Source organism: Sus scrofa, chromosome 1 (genome assembly GCF_054392235.1).
Source record: "Sus scrofa isolate SSC_HxYL_T2T_F1_AM1 chromosome 1, Sscrofa_HxYL_maternal_Yorkshire_Landrace_v2.0, whole genome shotgun sequence".
NCBI classification, from domain to species: Eukaryota; Metazoa; Chordata; class Mammalia; order Artiodactyla; family Suidae; genus Sus; species Sus scrofa.
This window is the reverse complement of record NC_139383.1, coordinates 141,105,851-141,123,429: the sequence shown is the minus strand read 5'-3', so window position 1 is coordinate 141,123,429 and position 17,579 is coordinate 141,105,851. Positions and strand designations below refer to the sequence as shown.

General features: G+C 42.4%; 1 protein-coding gene across 1 annotated transcript in view; it reads right to left on the bottom strand.

The window, feature by feature from the left end:
• RASGRP1 (RAS guanyl releasing protein 1) overlaps window positions 1-7,430 on the bottom strand; it is a 977,163-nt gene extending 969,733 nt beyond the window's left edge. The window contains exon 1 of the mRNA XM_084973917.1: window positions 7,234-7,430. The gene's annotated coding sequence lies outside the window, so the exon portion shown is untranslated. The remainder of the gene's footprint in view (window positions 1-7,233) is intronic.
• Between the last annotated feature and the right edge of the window lie 10,149 nt (window positions 7,431-17,579).

Here is a 17,579-nt window from a genome sequence, read left to right as displayed (position 1 = left end):
ATATTGTTCAGCCAGCTTGAGCTTCTCTTGCCAGCCTCCAAGCTCCAAGAAGACTGGAGGGTATCAACAGAGTAAGAAATGTAAGGTCAGTATAAAGTTACTGCCAGAATTGTGGAGAATTCCAATAAAATTACACAGTATGAGAAGAATCTGGTTCATGTCGTCACAAATATATGGTTCTTGCCGAGATAAGCCGTGGTCATGGAATTCCTTTTTGGGAAACAAAATGTTCCTTGCAGACAATTTAGCCATTCCTCCCTCAGAGAAAGTCTAAACTAAATAACCACCCACAGGAAGGTAATATAAATACGATAGTAATAGCACCAGCTTAATCCAATACAGGACCCTTCTAAACCTAAGCTGGTTAGCACTTGCTTAAGGCAAGCAACATTTTTTAAGAAAAAGTGAGTCATGCTGATGCAACAGGATAGAATGAATGTGGACAGCCGTTTGGGTCATGTAGTGACACTAGATGGGTGGGGGAAGAGAGCCCCTGAGGCTGCTCAGCAAAAAAATTCGCACTGGAGGCAAGCAGAAACAGAGCCTGTTCCCTGGACTAAGGCACTAGGCTTCTTTCAAAAGTTAATGGTAGGAGTTCCCATTGTGGTGCAGCAGAAATGAATCTGACCATTATCCATGAGGATGCGGGTTAGATCCCTGACCTTACTCAGTGGGTTAAGAATCTGGTGTTACCATAACCTGTGGCATAGGTCACAGATGAAGCTCAGATCTGGTGTTGCCAGCTGTGGCATAGGCTGGCAACTGCAGCTCCAATTCGACCCCTAGCTTGGGCACTTCCATATACTCCAATGCAGCCATAAAAAAGGAAAAAACAAAAACAAGCAAACAAAAAAATGGGCCTGGTGCAGTATGAGAGTGAGTTCAAAGTAAGTGGGCGGAGACTTCCAAGTAAATACTTTTTATGTACTAGGGGCTGATTATGCACTTGGTACTGTTGCAAGTAGTTTATATATACTAACTTATTTTACCCTCACAACCACCCTCTGAAATGGGTGCTGTTATTAGCCTCATTTTGCAGCGGTGGAGGAAACAGACACAAAAAGGTTAGGTAACATGCACAAAGTCACACAGTTAGTCAAAGACGGAGCCTTGAACTGAGCCTGTGCACAGGGCCTTGAGATCCTAGCTTTTTCCTGAAGCTCCAAGATGGGAGTGGAGGGGAAAGGAGTGGAGGGTGTCCGAGATTCCTGGCAGCACAATCTAGTGATAAAGCAGGAGCTTTGGACCAGAAACCCAGAGTTTGATCTCTATTCCGCTATTTGATGCTATGTGATCTTTTTAGTAAGTTCTTTAACTTCTCAAGTCACAGGGTCCTCATTTGTCAAAAAGGCACTAGTAATCTCTTTTAAGTCTGTTGTAAGGATGTGAGGATTAGGTGAGATAAAACTAAAACCCATACAGAATTCCACCCTTAAGGGAGAGCCGTTCCACCTCACTCTGGTGTATGTTCCACAGCCCTGACTTTCAATCAAGTTCATCCAAGAAGTTGCATGTTTCAAGAGACGCATCAAAGTGGTGAAGATTCACGCATTAGCAGGTCTGATTCATCCATACTCCTTGGTAAAATCGAGGCAGAGCTTCTTTCTTTTCCAGAGCTTCCACTAAATTTGGAATGATTTACTTTGAATTACTCAAAAGTGTGGTCATTAATTTTAACAGAGGAACCAACCACCTGTGTGACTACAATTTCAGAGTGATTTGAGGAGCTGTGGACTGTGCAAGATGACCAAGAACTTTATTAGGAACACAAGTCTCATCTGAGCCCAAACAATGGCTCAACTACTGAAGCATGAAGAAGGGTTCATGCTGAGCTGAGAGCATATGCATAGTATAAGCACACAGCAGGAAAGGGTATGACAGCATTTTCACAGATCTTTAGAACTGGGAACAACTATATAGAACTATATAGAAGTCCTAAATATCACCAAAGCCAACTACCCACCTCATGCTTAAAATGGTTGAATGAAATGACAAGGAACCTTCCATGTTAATATTCCACGATTCATTAATAAAGCGTATTCTTCCCTGACGGACCCTTTCAATCTTCCACCCTGCACTATATTTAATATTCATTTAATATCTAATCAATGAATTCTGATACTTTCCAAACATTCCAGGGGCACTTCACTTGGGTTCTACACAATTCAGAGTATGAAGATTCTGAAATAATAGGCAAAACTGGTGTGTGCCTTTCCCTGGAGAGCAGGTATATAGCTTCCATTAGCTCCCCAGGGGTCTGTGTAGAGACCAGAAAATATACATGCTAAGAACTCCATTAGCTATAGGTATAATGGCCAAAATATACTGGAATTAGCATATGATGCCTATGTGGAAAATAAAATAAGCTCTCAGAGGTTTACAAATAATCAACTCCACTAACCTGGCACAGAAAAATCTGGAGTTCCTTGCTGAGTCAGTGGCTTGAACACAGATGGGCAGTAAACAGGCAGGAACATGAGAAAGCAGTGTTCTTCTGGGCTTGTCTTGGGTTTTGTGTTTCTAACATGGATATTAGTAGCTCATGCTTTATGACTGACTCTTCTACCTATTCAGAGTATATTATTTCATGCCTAACTATGGAGATTTGAAATGCCAGAAGTACAATAATTAAAAAGTACAACAGATTTGGGGAGTTCTCGCTATGGCACAGTGGGGTTAAGAATCCAACTGCAGGAGTTCCCTTGATGGTGCAGTGGTTAACAAATCTGACTAGGAACCATGAGGTTGCGGGTTCAGTCCCTGGCCTCACTCAGCATGTTAAGGATCTGGCGTTGCCGTAAGTTGTGCTGCGGGTTGCAGACTTGGCTCGGATCCCACGTTGCTGTGGCTGTGGCATAGACCAGCAGCTACAGCTCCAATTAGACCACTAGCCTGGGAATCTCCATACGCTGCATGTGCAGCGCTAGAAAAGACCAAAAAAAAAGGAAGAAGAAGAATCCAACTGCAGCAGCACTATAGAGACACAGTTTCAATCCCTGGCCTGGCCCACTGAGTTAAGGATCTTGCGTTGCTGTAGCTGTGGTGTAGGTCACAGAAGGGACTCAGATTCCATCCCTGGCCTGGGAACTTCCATATACCATGGGTGAGACCATTTAAAAAAAAAAAAAGTACAGGAGTTCCCACTGTGGCTCATAGGATTAAGAATCTGACTAGTATCCGTGAGGATGAGGGTTTGATCCCTGGCCTTGTTCAATGGGTTAAAGGATCCAACATTGCTCTGAACTGTGGTGTAAGTTACAAATGAGACCTGGATCTGGCATTGCAATGGTTGTGGTGTAGGCCAGCAGCTGCATTTCTGATTGGATCCTTAGCTTGGGAACTTCCATATGCTATAGGCAAGGCCCTAAAAAAAGCACCAAAAAAAACCACTATAACAGATTTGGTGTCAGGCAGACCAAGGATCACATTCAATTTTGTAATTTATTACCTAGATGACTTGGACAAGCTATTTCACTTCTTTGAGCTTCAGCTTCCTTACCTGTAAAATATAGCTATCAATGCCACCTATATAGGGTTGCTCTGAGGACCAACGAGATAAGGTAGGGAACATCCCTAAAACTTTACCAAGGAGGCAGGAAACACTCAATGAACACTGAAATGAAGCGAGAAAAGTTCTTATGTGGTAGAAAACCACTGAGAGCAAATTAAGACTTACAAAAGGTTATTCAGCAGTGACCGCAAGGACTTCTTGTAGTCTGAAGGGAAAGATTTCAAAAGATAGCACAGTCTGGAGGGTTAGATATAGACACTCATTCATTCAGTAAATATTTGTTGAACACCTCTATGTGCCAGGGATACAGTGATGAGTAGGCAAACACTGATCTAATAACTGTATGAATAAACGTAGGAATGAAACTACGATGAGCCTCAAAATCAAGGTTATGGATGCCTGGAGGAGGTTTTATAATAGAGAGGAGTCCACGTGGCATAGAGGAAGGGACGCCTGGCCTGAGATCTGAAGGTTAAGCAAGTGGGAACCCACTAGGAAAGGGGTAAAGGAGAGAATTCCGGGCGGATGATTTTGGTGGTGAAGGAGAGGAGAGATACCAGGGAGAGATCTAAGGCAAATGTGCAGTGAAATCAAGGTCGGTTCATCATCATTATCATTGGAGATTTGGAATGATGTCCTAAAGCAAGGGCTAGGACATTCCAAACACGATGCAGAATGACCAGTGGAGGTCTTCTGAAACCAGCAGCAGCATCTTTAAAAAAAAAAAAAAAAAAAAAAAATCCCTTACCCTCTCTGTGAATATGAAAAGGTCAGGGGTTGTTGGCAATGAGGTGAGGGATTTTGGAAAGAGTCAGTGGTTTGCTGTGAGCCCTGCCCCTCTCTGTGGTGGGGAAGCAGGGGTTGGGGGATCCCCTCCCCTCAAACCTTAGGAAGGGAGCTTCCCCAGGGGACTTGGCAAGCTTCCTCTGAGTCCCCATGGCCTTCAGGGAAGCATGAGGACTGGTGTCTGACCCAGCTGAGTGGTCAGCCGGATGCTCAAAGGGAACAGCAAGTGCTTGGTTGCCAGTGCTGAGGGGTCAGCCTGTGCTCAGGGGAGGATCCTGAGAGGCAGAGCCCAGACCAACCTAAGCTCAGGGATTGGACCTCCTGGCACTAGAAGAAAGACAAAGGCACCAGCTGCATCCAAGAGCTTTCCTAGCCACTAGAGGAAACTTCTCATTCTCCCAACCCTCTCAGCACATGCCATGAGAACCAGAAAAAAACTCATGATGACAGTGTCATCAACACTGTCTAAAGATGTTTTGTATAATCCCAGCTATCTGAACATTCATGAAGTTTAAGTCAAAGAAAAGCAGACTCACAGCTATGAGAAAGGACCATGATAACACAACTAGAGATATTACAGAGATAGTTTAAGGTTGGATGTGAGGTTGGGGGGTAAGAGTGTTGCAGTTTGGGGTTTGCTATTTAAACAGCTATCAGAGAAGAGGTCTTGCTTATTAACATTGCTCATTTCTACACAGCAATAAAGTCAAAGGGAATTATAATGGCAGGAAACAAGGAAAGCCACACGGCAGGGAAGATGCACGAATCACTTTTGATTTTGCAAAACATCCTATTTGAAGTTGCCTGCCATCCTATGTCCCTGAGAAAGATGTTACATTTCAGGAACATCAAATAGGGATCCCTTTAATGCTATGATGATGATATAACATTAATTTAGCATTTACTGTGTGCAAAGCACTGTTAAACTTTGGTGTGAGGTTCCTTAAAAACTGTTTTGCTAACAGAAAAATGGATGACCCTTCTGGCTCCTGCCTTTTTACCTGGGGCTATTTTTGTTTTATGCCACACTTGTGACATTTTGGTGCTCTCAGGACCCCAGCCTTTGAAAACAAACTCTCCTTGCTCCTTCTCAGAGCTGGCCATTCTCCCGTGGAGCTCAGCTCTGAGGCTGTACACCCTAGAGCTCCCTGCAACCACAGAGCAAACCCACATTTGCAGCCCGCTCCGGTCAGGGTGATCAGTTAGCTACTGCACTCTGACCCAGTGTAGATTTCAATGCATTTACTCATACTTTGTGAGCAGAAATTTCCTCTGAACTACCCCTCATTAACCACTCTTCCATACACCCACACAGATACACAACTACATACCACTAACCCTCCTTTTTCTTCTCCCCACCCAGGGAGAAAATCCAATGTCCCCATCCCATTGCTCAAGTCTATACTTGCTCTAATAGTGAGGAGGCAGCCTTCTACCTTCTGTTTCCTGTCTGTTTCCCAGACTCTTCTCCCTCTAGCTAGTCCTTCAGTGTGCTGGCTTCCTGGAATTCTGTCTTGGTCCCAGTCTTCTTCCCACCTGCACATTTCCCTCCCTTTCCAATGGCTCCACTCACATCTCTTTGCTCATGACTCTCAGATCTATAGCCCCAGGCAAGCTGTCTCTCCTATGACTGAGGTCCTGCATTTTCTTAGCTAGTTCATCTCCAGGACATGCCTCATTTTCTTCACTGGATCATGAGGTCCTCAGAGATGAGGGCCCTGCCTCATTCACCAGCATGTATCCATCCTTCAAGGCTTGCACCATAGGAGGCATTTCCTTTATCTTTTACTATAAGGCATGAATAAGTGAGTGATTGAATAAATGGATTCAGTGAATGTCTGTTGAATGAATAACAAATTAAGGCGAGACGAGAAAAAGACCTTCAGTAGGAGTAGCCACGTGTGGCTCTGTCCTCTCACCTAGAAAAGAATGTGCTGGAGAAAAGCCCATGGAATGCTGTATTCCATAAGCTGAAACAGATGTGCTGAGAAACTGGCACGGTCAAGTATGTTGGACAAACACGAGATTTTTAAAATTTCCAGCAGGACTCTTTGATCCTCTAATATGCTAATGTACAGTTCAAGTGTCCAAAAGAATACACTTTGCAGCATTTGTTAAATGTGTTTGAGTATATTTCTATCTCGGTTTGTGTACTGAATGTAAACCAGCTGTGCTGCAGACTGAGATTCTGTGGATAATTAAATGGGAAAAACCATGCTCTGGACCCTCAGATCTTTGACTAGTCACTGCATATGAGAATATAATTTTTTTTTCTTTTTTGGCCACCCCAAGGCATATGGGGTCCCCAGGTCAGGGATCAGATCGAAGCTGCGGTTGAGACCTACGCTGCAACTGCAGCAGATCCTTAACCCACTGTGCTGGGCCAGGGATCGAACCTGTGTCCCAGTGCTCCCAAGATGCCACCAGCTGTTGTGCCACAGTGGGAGCTCCTAAGAATATAATTTTAAAGATGACTTCAACCCAGTGGTAGTATTGGGAACACAGGATCTTTTCTAAGAACCACTCAGCAGGTCATGTAGACCACTTAGAATCTAAAGAGACTTTGGGCTTGGCCTGGAATGGACCACACCCCAGAGGGTTAGGGAGGAGGCGTGGATATGCTTCGGGGTCACACGGGTTCTCTATCAATCAGACCACCCCGTTACCCCACTTGCTATGTTGAACACTGCTTCTGCCCTGCCCTCCCCACCCCGCCCCCACCCCGCCCTGAGCAGAGTGACGTTTCAGTCATGAAGCCCACACACACTGGCTCTCCACTGCTGTTCCTCTCTGGGGCCTCAGGGTGGGGGCCACTCCTCACGCCACAGCAGCTGCAGGAAACACTGAGTGACATCACCTCCTGCTAAGCCAAGAAGCCTCCACAAGGTCAGGCCTGGAGCAGCCATCTTAACACAGAACACACACAAATAACCTACCTCTTTCCGCCCTGGGGAATGAGCCCCCAGCTCCAGGGAGCCCGGCTCTACATATGTGCCAGGTGATGTCAGGATTGGTGTCCTGGCTAGTCTGACCCTCCACAGGTGCTTCATTCACGGGCCACCACCCAGTCTCTAGCAGAGGGTGGCATGGGACATGGATGTCCAGCTCCAGACTTTCCCTCACGCTAAGCTACAAGGCCTTCAGGGGAAAGACTCACCCATTTTCTTGGATGGGGTTCTGGGGATGCTGGCCAATCAGAATGGGATAAATATGGGAGTAGGGTGGAGATAGAGAAGGGCTTCTCTAGAGACTTCTCTACAAATAAAATTTCCTGGCAGTTGCCTCTCTCCCTTCTATCCTTGTTATCCTTTGGGTCACGGAAAATCCTACACTGCTGGTCACATATAGGGATATGGTGGAAGATGTAAAGGCAAGCTGACTGGCTCGTGGAAAGGTAAGAATTGCTCTAGACAGTAAGAGAGACATTCCTGAAATGATCTGGACATCCTGACACCTAACGAGGGCTTCACTATTCCCTACCCTGTTTTTCCACAGCCAAGAGGCAAAGAGAGTTTGAAATCAGATTGTATTTTAGTTCCATGGAAAGAGAGCTTTTCTGTGGTTGTTTGCGTTCAGCTGCTGACAGAGTCGGCCCTGCCTTTGCATCACAGATAGGAAATGGACATGGCTAAAATCAACTTATTTCTTTGAACCCCTCAAAAGAAAAGGTTGTAATAGGAGGTCAATGTTTCAATTCCCCGTAACTTTCTCATCTGAATCTTCTAAGGGCTAAAGCCTTTTCTATGTCAGGAGGTATGTGTTTATCTGCCTGATGAGAGGGGCTCCCAGGGACTCAACAGGGATACCATGGAAAGAGGTCCCCTTCAAAGGAAGAAGTCCCTTTAGAACTTGGATATTCACATCAAATCTACTGACTGATGCTGATGGAGGGGGCTTGTCAAGGAAAGGCAGGAGATAGGAAGACGGGAAGGGAGAGGAAAAAAAGTAAAGTGGAGAGAGGAAAAGGAGGAAAGGGAAGGAAGAAAACTGAGTCTAGTCAGGAGCCCACTGGATTTTATAAATCAGTCACAGAAATACTGAAACCTGGCTCTTCCGAAAATGAAAGAGGCTTCCCTGCTTTTCCTGTGAGTGAGGCCCTGGCCCAGCCAGCCTCCAGACTGAGGAGAGCTGGGTGGCCATCTGAGCTACAGTCTGCAATCCTGATGGTCTGCATGGCAGGGGCTGCACTCCAAGCATGGCTGCTCTGAGGGGCCCCTGGAGGGCCTGCTGCTGCTGGTCAGGCATAGTCCTCAGAAAGCTGGGTCACTGCACGATTATTCCCTTCAGAATTCCATGAGCAGTCCTCACAAGAATGGCGGGGGGCAGGGTGGGTGGACCAAAGGTTTGAATCTAGACTCCAAAAACAATATGCCAGCAATTTATTTTTCCTCACTTTCTTTGGGAAACCGCAGAGGAAAGTCACCTCCTAGTAAAGGTTCCTGCATGTGAGGGACCCAATCCCTTCGTGGCTCCCCAGGCCTGTGCCAGGCAAACAAAACCCATGCCTAAGCTTGGACCCAAACAAAAGAATCATCCCTACCTGACGTCAATAGCCGCTCAGTGGGAAGAGCCAGACTAAGAACAGAAATGCCTCATCCTCAGCCCATGTGGGGCCAGCATTGTGTCCATCTGTCACCAGCTACCCTGCGACACACCATCCCTAAGCTAGTTCAGCCCACAGCCTTCTCTCCTGCAGGCTCCAGCCTTCCCCTACACTTTTGTCACCCCCAGGCAGAACAAAACAGCTCCATTCCTGGGAACTCGTCCAGTTGCTGACTTGAGAGGGTACTTGAGCAGCCGTTGTTGCAACAGACTAAAGCATGGGCCTTGGAGTCAGACAGCCTGGATACAAATCCCAGCTCTGTACTTACTGGCTGATGACCTTGGCAAAGTCACTTAACCTCTCTGAGACTCAGTCTTCCCATGCCTGAAGTAGTGATAACAATAACAGGGCCGTTACATGGAAGTTAAATTGGGTCACCTCTTTGAGAGCAGAGTCTGTTTTATCTAACAATGTTTAGCACTGAGTAAATGTTTATTGAATACATACAAAATGCTTTCCACAGTATTTAGCTGTGTTTAGTGTTTAGAAGGCTGCCATAAGTGGATAGGATTATCTTCCTTATCATTATTTTCTACCTCTCCTCACATGGAGGAGCTTATTTTGGCCACTGTATCAGTCGGGCCCTGGCAGGAAACAGTGCGTTCCAGTTGAGGAGAGTTTCATGAAGGAAGCATCTGGAAGAGTGGGGTCAGGGATAAGGGAACCAGTAGGGAATAGTTAAATACTTCGGAACCAGCAGCGACAGAAAGATGCCACCTGCGCTAAACCTGAAGGGCTCTGATACCAGAACCCTGAGAGAGAGCCGTAGCTGAGAGGACAGCTCCAGAGGCACTAATTTATTGAGTGGAGGAGTAGTGCACGCAGCAGCAGGAGAAAGAAAGCCCCATCCATTTTCTCCTGCCACCGTATGATCTCCTGATGATGCCTCTCAGTGGCCAAACCCATTGCTCCCTGATGAGGTCCACAGAGATCAGTCACCCAGGACGCGTGCAGAGGGTGGGACTGGGTGGGGGTACAAAAGAGAAGACCCAGGACAGCCAGGAAACATCCAAAGGGTGTATGCTCAGGTCCAACTTTCCTAATCTGCAAAGGTTCTTCAGCAGATTTATACCACAAAAGACAAGATCTTCTCCAAAAATCTGAGGCCAGCAGGAGACTTTGAGATTTCACCTTGTGTTTCTTCCTGTCACGGGACTCTAAACATCTGGAGCCCAGCTGTTCCATGCAGTAGATTCCACAACTTATCATGTGTTTGCTGCCCTTCCTCATACTATAAATTTCTATGTGGAAAATCCAGCAATAAATATATGCACTTACTGTGCTCTGGGGGAAGAAAAGGTGAATCTGGACGTGAATGACCTACAGATAATTTTTTAATGTTTGCAATATCCAGGTAATGTTTTAAATAAAAATTATTTTCATTAATACATGTCATATTTAAAATCTATTCATATTTGCATATAATGGGTGGGGTTTTCATCCTCCCATCCACTTCTGTGCTCTACTTTATACTGCATTGTAAAAAGATTTAAATATATCCTAGACTTGAAGAACTAAATTAGTTCACTTTTCATTTTCTGATATATCTGTGGCAGGGGATAAGCTGTGTGAGTGATCAGAAGCCAGCTCTGTAGAGACCACCTGGTCCTTGAAAGCCAGGATCATTCACTTTCCAAATACTGTGCTGTTAGGCGGGTGGATGTCCTGCTAACTGGTATCCAACCCCACTACACAATAGCTGCTAGGAGGCCCAACGTCTTTAATGGACCTGGAACACAGTGCTGACAACTGAACGCACCCAAGGTGAAGGACTGGCTTCATCTGTTAAGTACGTACAGAGATGCATACGGTAAGATGATAACCACATGAAAAGGAAAGCGCACCCACAGTGAGACTGCTTCAATCTGGTTACCTGAGTCCTAGAAAAGACCAGTATTTAAAAGTAAGGAGTCCCTGATGTGATGCAACAGCAGTGTCTCTGGAGCACTGGGACACAGGTTCCACCCAGGCCCGGTGCAGCAGGTTAATGGTCTGGGGTTACTGCGACTGCAACATAGGTCACAAGTCTGTGGCTCGGATCTGATCCCTGGCCTGAGAACTCCATGTGTGGTGAGGTAGCCAAAAGAGAAAAAAATAATAATAATAATGAATAATAGCAGTGAGGATAATGATGGGGATAACCAAGAATTAGCCAGCATTTATTTTGCTCTAGAAATGACACTAAGTGCTTCCCATAGGCTATCACAACTCCCCTCCCCAAATAAGTATGTGTTATAGCATTTATTTCATGGGTGTAGGAAACAAAGCCAAGTGATATTAAGTTACTTGCCCAAGAAAATGAAGCTGGTGAGTGGAAGATCTGAGTTTGGAACTTAAGTAATGAAACTCTAGATTATACTTTTAAACATTGGCCAATTTTGCCTCTGTTTATATCCCCTAAATATCACAGAGGGAAAATAAAATGGAAGAATACACAGTTTTCAAGTTAAGAGAAGATTTCTTCAGAGAGTAAGATAATGAATGGATTTTTTCCTTTGCATTCTACTTTTCTGTCCTTTTTCTGTTCCAATATATTGGGAACCAATATATTGATTTCTTAATGAAAACTGTAAATTTTTTCAAAAGCCAATTTAAGAGTTTCATTTGATTATGAAAAAATGACTACCCTAAGCGCATTTTTTTTTTTTTGGTCCAGTTACTACTACCAAACCTGTGCAGAGGAAGGTCAAGAAGAGATCAGTTGATTTTCTAGAAAGGTGCCAAGGCAATTCAATGAGGGAAGATTAGCCTTTCCAACAAATGGTACTGGATTAAATGGACATCCAAAGAGGTAAAAATTAAGACTGACCCTTAGTTCTCACCATAGACATAAAGTAACTTAGAGTAAATCATAGATTTCCATGTAAAGTCTAAAATTACAAAACTTTCGCAAGAAGATAAAAGAGGAAAGCTTTGTGACCTTAGAGTAGGCAAAATTTTCTCAGATAGAAAACAAAAAGAATAGACCATTTAAAAATCTTTTTGGATCAATACTACTTTATCACTATTTTAAAAATATGTTCCAAAAAATATCATGACCATGACCAAGTAGGGGTTCATCCCAAATTCACAAGAGTGGTTCAAAATATACAAATCAATCAATAAGATACATCACATCAACAAAAGAAAAAACAAAAACCACATGATCATCTTAATAGATACAGAAAAAGTATTCAATAAAATTCAACATCCATTCATGATAAAAACTCTTACAAAAGTGGGTATAGAGGGAACATATTTAAACATAATAAAAACTATTTATGACAAACCCACAGACAATATAATACTCAAAAGTGAAAAGCTAAAGCCTTCCCACTAAAATCTAGAACATAACAAGGATGCCCACTCTCACCACTTCTATTCAACATAGTATTGGAAGTCCTAGCCACAGCAATCATACAAGAAAAATAAATAAAATGCATTCAAATTTATAAGAGGTAAAACTGTCATTATATGCAGATGACATAATACTATATACATAGAAAACCCTAAAGACTCCATGCAAAATCTACTAGAAGTTATAAACAAATTCAGCAAGATAGCAAAGTACAAGATTAACACACAGAAATCAGTTGCACCTCTTTACGCCAACAATAAAATACCAGAAAGGAAATGTAAAGAAACAATCCCATTTAAAATCACATCCAGGTGTGGAGTTCCCATTGTGGCACAGCAGAAACTAATCCAACTAGTATACGCGAGGATGCAGGTTCAATCCCTGGCCTTGCTCAGTGGGTTAAGGACTTGGTGTTGCTGTGGACTATGGTGTAGGTCACAGACACAGCTCAGATCCCGCATTGCTTTAGCTGTGGTATAGGCCGGTGTCTATAGCTCCAATTCAAACCCAAGCTTGGGAACTTCCATATACCATGGGTGTGGCCCTAAAAAGCGAAACTAAACTAAACTAATAAAATCATATCCAGGAGTTTCCTGGTGGCCCAGAAGTTAAGGATTCAGTGTTGTTACTGCTGTGGCTTGAGTTCAATCCCTAGCCCGGGAACTTCCTCATGCCTCAGATGAGGCCAAAAGTAAATAAATAAATAATTAAATTAAAACTTTTTAAATTGCATCAAAAAATACTTAGGAACGAAACTCACCAAGGAGGTGAAAGACATGCTAAGAACTATAAAACATTAACAAAGGAAATTGGAGATGATTCAAAGAAATGGAAAGATACGCTATGCTCTTGGAATGGAAGAATTAATATTTTTAAAATGGCCCTATTACTCAAAGCAATCTACAGATTTATTGCAATCCCTATCAAATTACCCATGACATTTTTCACAAAACTAGAACAAATAATCCTAAAATTTATATGGAATCATAAAAGACCCAGGATTGCAAAACAATCCTGAAGGAAAAAAAATGAAGCAAAAAGCATAATTCCCCCCAGACTTCAGACAATACTACAAAGCTACAGTACTCACAACATAGTATTGGCACAAAACCAGACATATGGATTAATGGAACAGAAGAGAGAGTCCAGAAATAAACACACGTATTTATGGACAATTAATCATTGACAAAAGAGGCAGGAATACACAATGAGGATAAGATAGTCTCTTCAGCAAGTGGTACTGGAAAAGTTAGATAGCTGCATTTATATAAATGAAATCAGAAAACCTAAATAGACATTTCTCCAAAGACATACAGATGGCCAGTAAGTACATGAAAAAATGTTCACCATCACTAATTATTATAGAAATGCAAATCAAAACTACAATGAGGTACCACCTCACACTGGTCAGAATGGTCATCAATAATAATTTTACAAATAGTAAATGAAGAGGGTGTGGAGAAAAGGGAACCCTCCTACACTGTCGATGAGAATGTAAATTGGTACAACCACTATGGAAAATAGTATGGAAGTTCCTCAGAAAACTCAATATAGAACTACCATATGATCTAGGAATCCTACTCCTGAGCATACATCCAGACAAAACTACCATTCAAAAAGATAAATGAGCCTGTATGACCATAGCCACATTATTCACCATAGCCAAGACATGGAAACAAGTTAATGAATGGATTCAAAAGATGTGGTACATATATACAACAGAATACTACTCAGCTATAAAGAGAACAAAATAATGCCATTTGCAGCAACATGGAGGCAACTATAGATTCTCATACTAAATGAAGTAAGTCAGAAAGAAAGAAAAATACCATATGATATCACTTATATGTGAAATCTAAAATATGGCACAAATGAATCTATCTATAGAACAACAGACTCAGAGGCATAGAGAACAGACTTGTGGTTGCCAAGGGGGATGGGGGAGGGAGTGGGATGGATGAAGAGTTTAGGATCAGCAGATGCAAGATACTACATTTAAAATGGATAAGCCTGGAGTTCCCATTATGGCTCAGTGGATAATGAACTCACTGGTATCCATGAGGATGTGGATTTAATCCCTGGCCACTCAGTGGGTTGAGGATCCAGTGTTGCTGCAAGCTGTGGTGTAGCTAGCAGACATGGCTCAGATACCCAGCTGCTATGGCTATGGCATAGGCTGGCAGCTACAGCTGCAATTCAACCCCTAGCCTGCAAACTTCCATATGCTGCAGTGTGTCTCTAAAAAAAAAAAAAAAAAAAAAAAAAAAAAAAAAAAAAAAAAAAAAAGCAATAGATGGATAAATAAATAAATATTTTAAAAATGGATAAGCAATGAGGTCCTACAATATTGCACAGGGAACTATATTCAATCTCTTTGGATAGAACATGATGGAAGATAGTATGAGAAAAAGAACGTGTTTTTTGAGGAACTTCCATACTGTTTTCTATAGTGGTTGTACCAATTTACATCCCCACCAACAGTGTAGTCAGGTTCCCTTTTCTCTACACTCTCTCCAGCATTTTGTATTTGTAGACTTATTAATGATGGCTATTCTGACCAGTGTGAGGTGGTAACTCATTGCAGTTTTGATCTGCATTTCTCTAATAGTGATATACATACATGTATTTCACTTTGCTGTACAACAGAAATTGGTATATTATAATCCAAATATACTTTAGGAAAATTATTTAATTAATAAAATTAGAACACGCTATCATACACAAAAATAAACTGAAGATACTCTTAAAAAGTTAATTATAAGACATGATACCATAAAACTCCTAGAAGGGAACATAGGTAAAATATTCTCTGACATAAATTGTGCTAATATTTTCTTAGGTCAGTCCCCCAAGGCAACAGAAATAAAAGAAAAAACAAACAAATAGGACCTAATCAAACTTATAAGCTTTTGCAACAAAATAAAAACACAACCTACAAAATGGGAGAAAATATTTGTAAATGATGTGACTGACAAGAATTTAAATTTCCAAAATCTACAAACAGCTCATTACAATTCAATAACAAAAAAACAGACAACCCAATTGAAAAATGGCAGAAGACCTAAATAGACATTTCTCCAAAGACATATTGGCGGCCAATAGGCACATGAAAAGATACTCATCATTGCTAATTATTAGAGAAATGCAAATCAAAACCGCATGAGATACCATCTCACACTAGTCAGAATGGCCATCATTAAAATGTCTGCAAATAATAAACGCTAGAGAGAGTGTGGAGAAAAGAGAACTCTCCTACACTGTTGGTAGAAATATCACTGGTGCAGCTACTATGGAAAACAGTATGAGATTCCTCAAAAAAAAAAAAATTAAAACTAGATTTGCCATATGACCCAGCAATCCCACTCCTGGGCATATACCCAAACAAAATTTAATTCAAAAAGCTATTTGAACCCCTATGTTCATAGCAGCACTATTTACAATAGCCAAGACATGGAAACAATCTAAATGTTAATTGATAGATGAATGGAATTCATGGAATATTAATCAGCCATGAAAAAGAATGAACTAAAACCGTTTGCAGCAACATGGATGGGAATAGAGATTATCATACCAAGAGAAGTAAGTCATAAAAAGAAAGACAAATACCATATAATATCACTCATCTGTGGACTCTAAAATACAATACAAATGAATTTATCTATGAAACAGAAACAGACTCAGAGACATAGACACAGACATGGTTGTCAAGCGGGAAGAGGGCTAGGGGAGGGAAGCACTGGGAGTATGGGATTAGCAGATGCAAACTAATATATATAGGACGGATAAAAACAAAACAAGGTCCTACTATATAGCACAGGCAACTATATTCAAAATCCTGTGATCAATCATAGTGGAAAAGAATGTAAAGGTATAACTGAATCACTTTGCTGTCCAGCAGAAATTAACAGAACATTGTAAACCAACTATATTTCAATACAAAATTTTTAAAAATATATTCCTTGAAAAACATTGAGAAAATATACAGGTAAGCCCCTAGAAGAGAGAAAATACTCAAAGAAATTCACTCTTACAACTCACTAAAAAAAAGGACAAGCCACTTATTTTCTTCTATGAGAAAAAAAAAAAAACTTAAAAGGCACTTCAAAAAAGGAAGGAATACGAAGAAACAAAAACACGCAAAAAGATGTGCTATATCATTCATCTATTATCAGGAAATTGTGAGTTAAAACCACGGTGAATGTTACTACACATCTACTAGAATGGCTTAAATTTTAAAAACTGACGATATCAATGGAGGGATCAAGGTAGCAGAATAAGAGGATGTGAATCTTAACCTTCCCTGTAATGAACACATCAAAAATAGAATTAACTATAGAACGATTCTCACTGAAAACTAACTGGAAAGTAGCAGAGGGCTCCTATACAATCAAGGCTTAAGAAAGATACACATACAATTGGATAGGCAGGGAAAAAAAGTGATCAGGTCAGAACCAGTGCCCCAGGGGGGATTCTGAGGAAAGGGGAGATTACAGAGGCTGACACCTGCCCTGGGGAGTAAGCAGTTTGAACCACAGATTGGACATCTCAGTCCTGGGCCCTACACTAAGGAGACAAGCAGCCTTGGCTGGTTATAGGACCACTGGAACAAATACAAGGGCTGGGAGAACCCTGGACTCTGCTTATAAGGAGCCCCCTCATAAGGTGGAGAGATGTCTGCCCTAGCAGCTGCCAAGTTTTCAGCAAACACCTCACAGTGCACCCCAGCTCAACTCTTCAGCCCAGCTCACTCCACACTACAGTGTGGCACTGGATCTAGAGCATCCAGGACTGGGGAAAAGACTCAGCCCTGGGTCACAGAGGTGACTCAGTCCTAGGGTGGGTGGGAAGCCTGCATGGGGCAGTGACGGCCACTGTTAACACTTTCTCAAAAGGTACTTCAGAAGCTTCTGACAGTGGCTACTGCTAAGCTCCCGACACATGTCAAGAATCCACATCCCCCCTGCAACTCCTGTCAGAGGTGAGGAGCAGTGCCACAACAGGGCAAGTGCAGAGGAGGCAGGGGGGGGTATCAGCTGTGAGGGACAAAGGGGCTTTGCACCAGAGGCTATATCTGAGCAAGGCTAAAGACACCTACATAGGCAACGTATCAGACCTCTGTCTGCATGCTGGCCCCACCTACATTAGCACTTCCTTTCTCACAAAGAGAAAAAATACAAACTTAAAGGGAACAGAGCCATATTGAGTGCAACCCTCAGGGCATCTTGAGATCAGACACTCCACCCTGCTCCCCCCCCAAACAACAGAGTAGTGACAGTCATAAAGCTGAGAGGAAGTCCCACAGAGGGGCTCTAGTCTGTATAGGGACATTCCCACATAAGAAC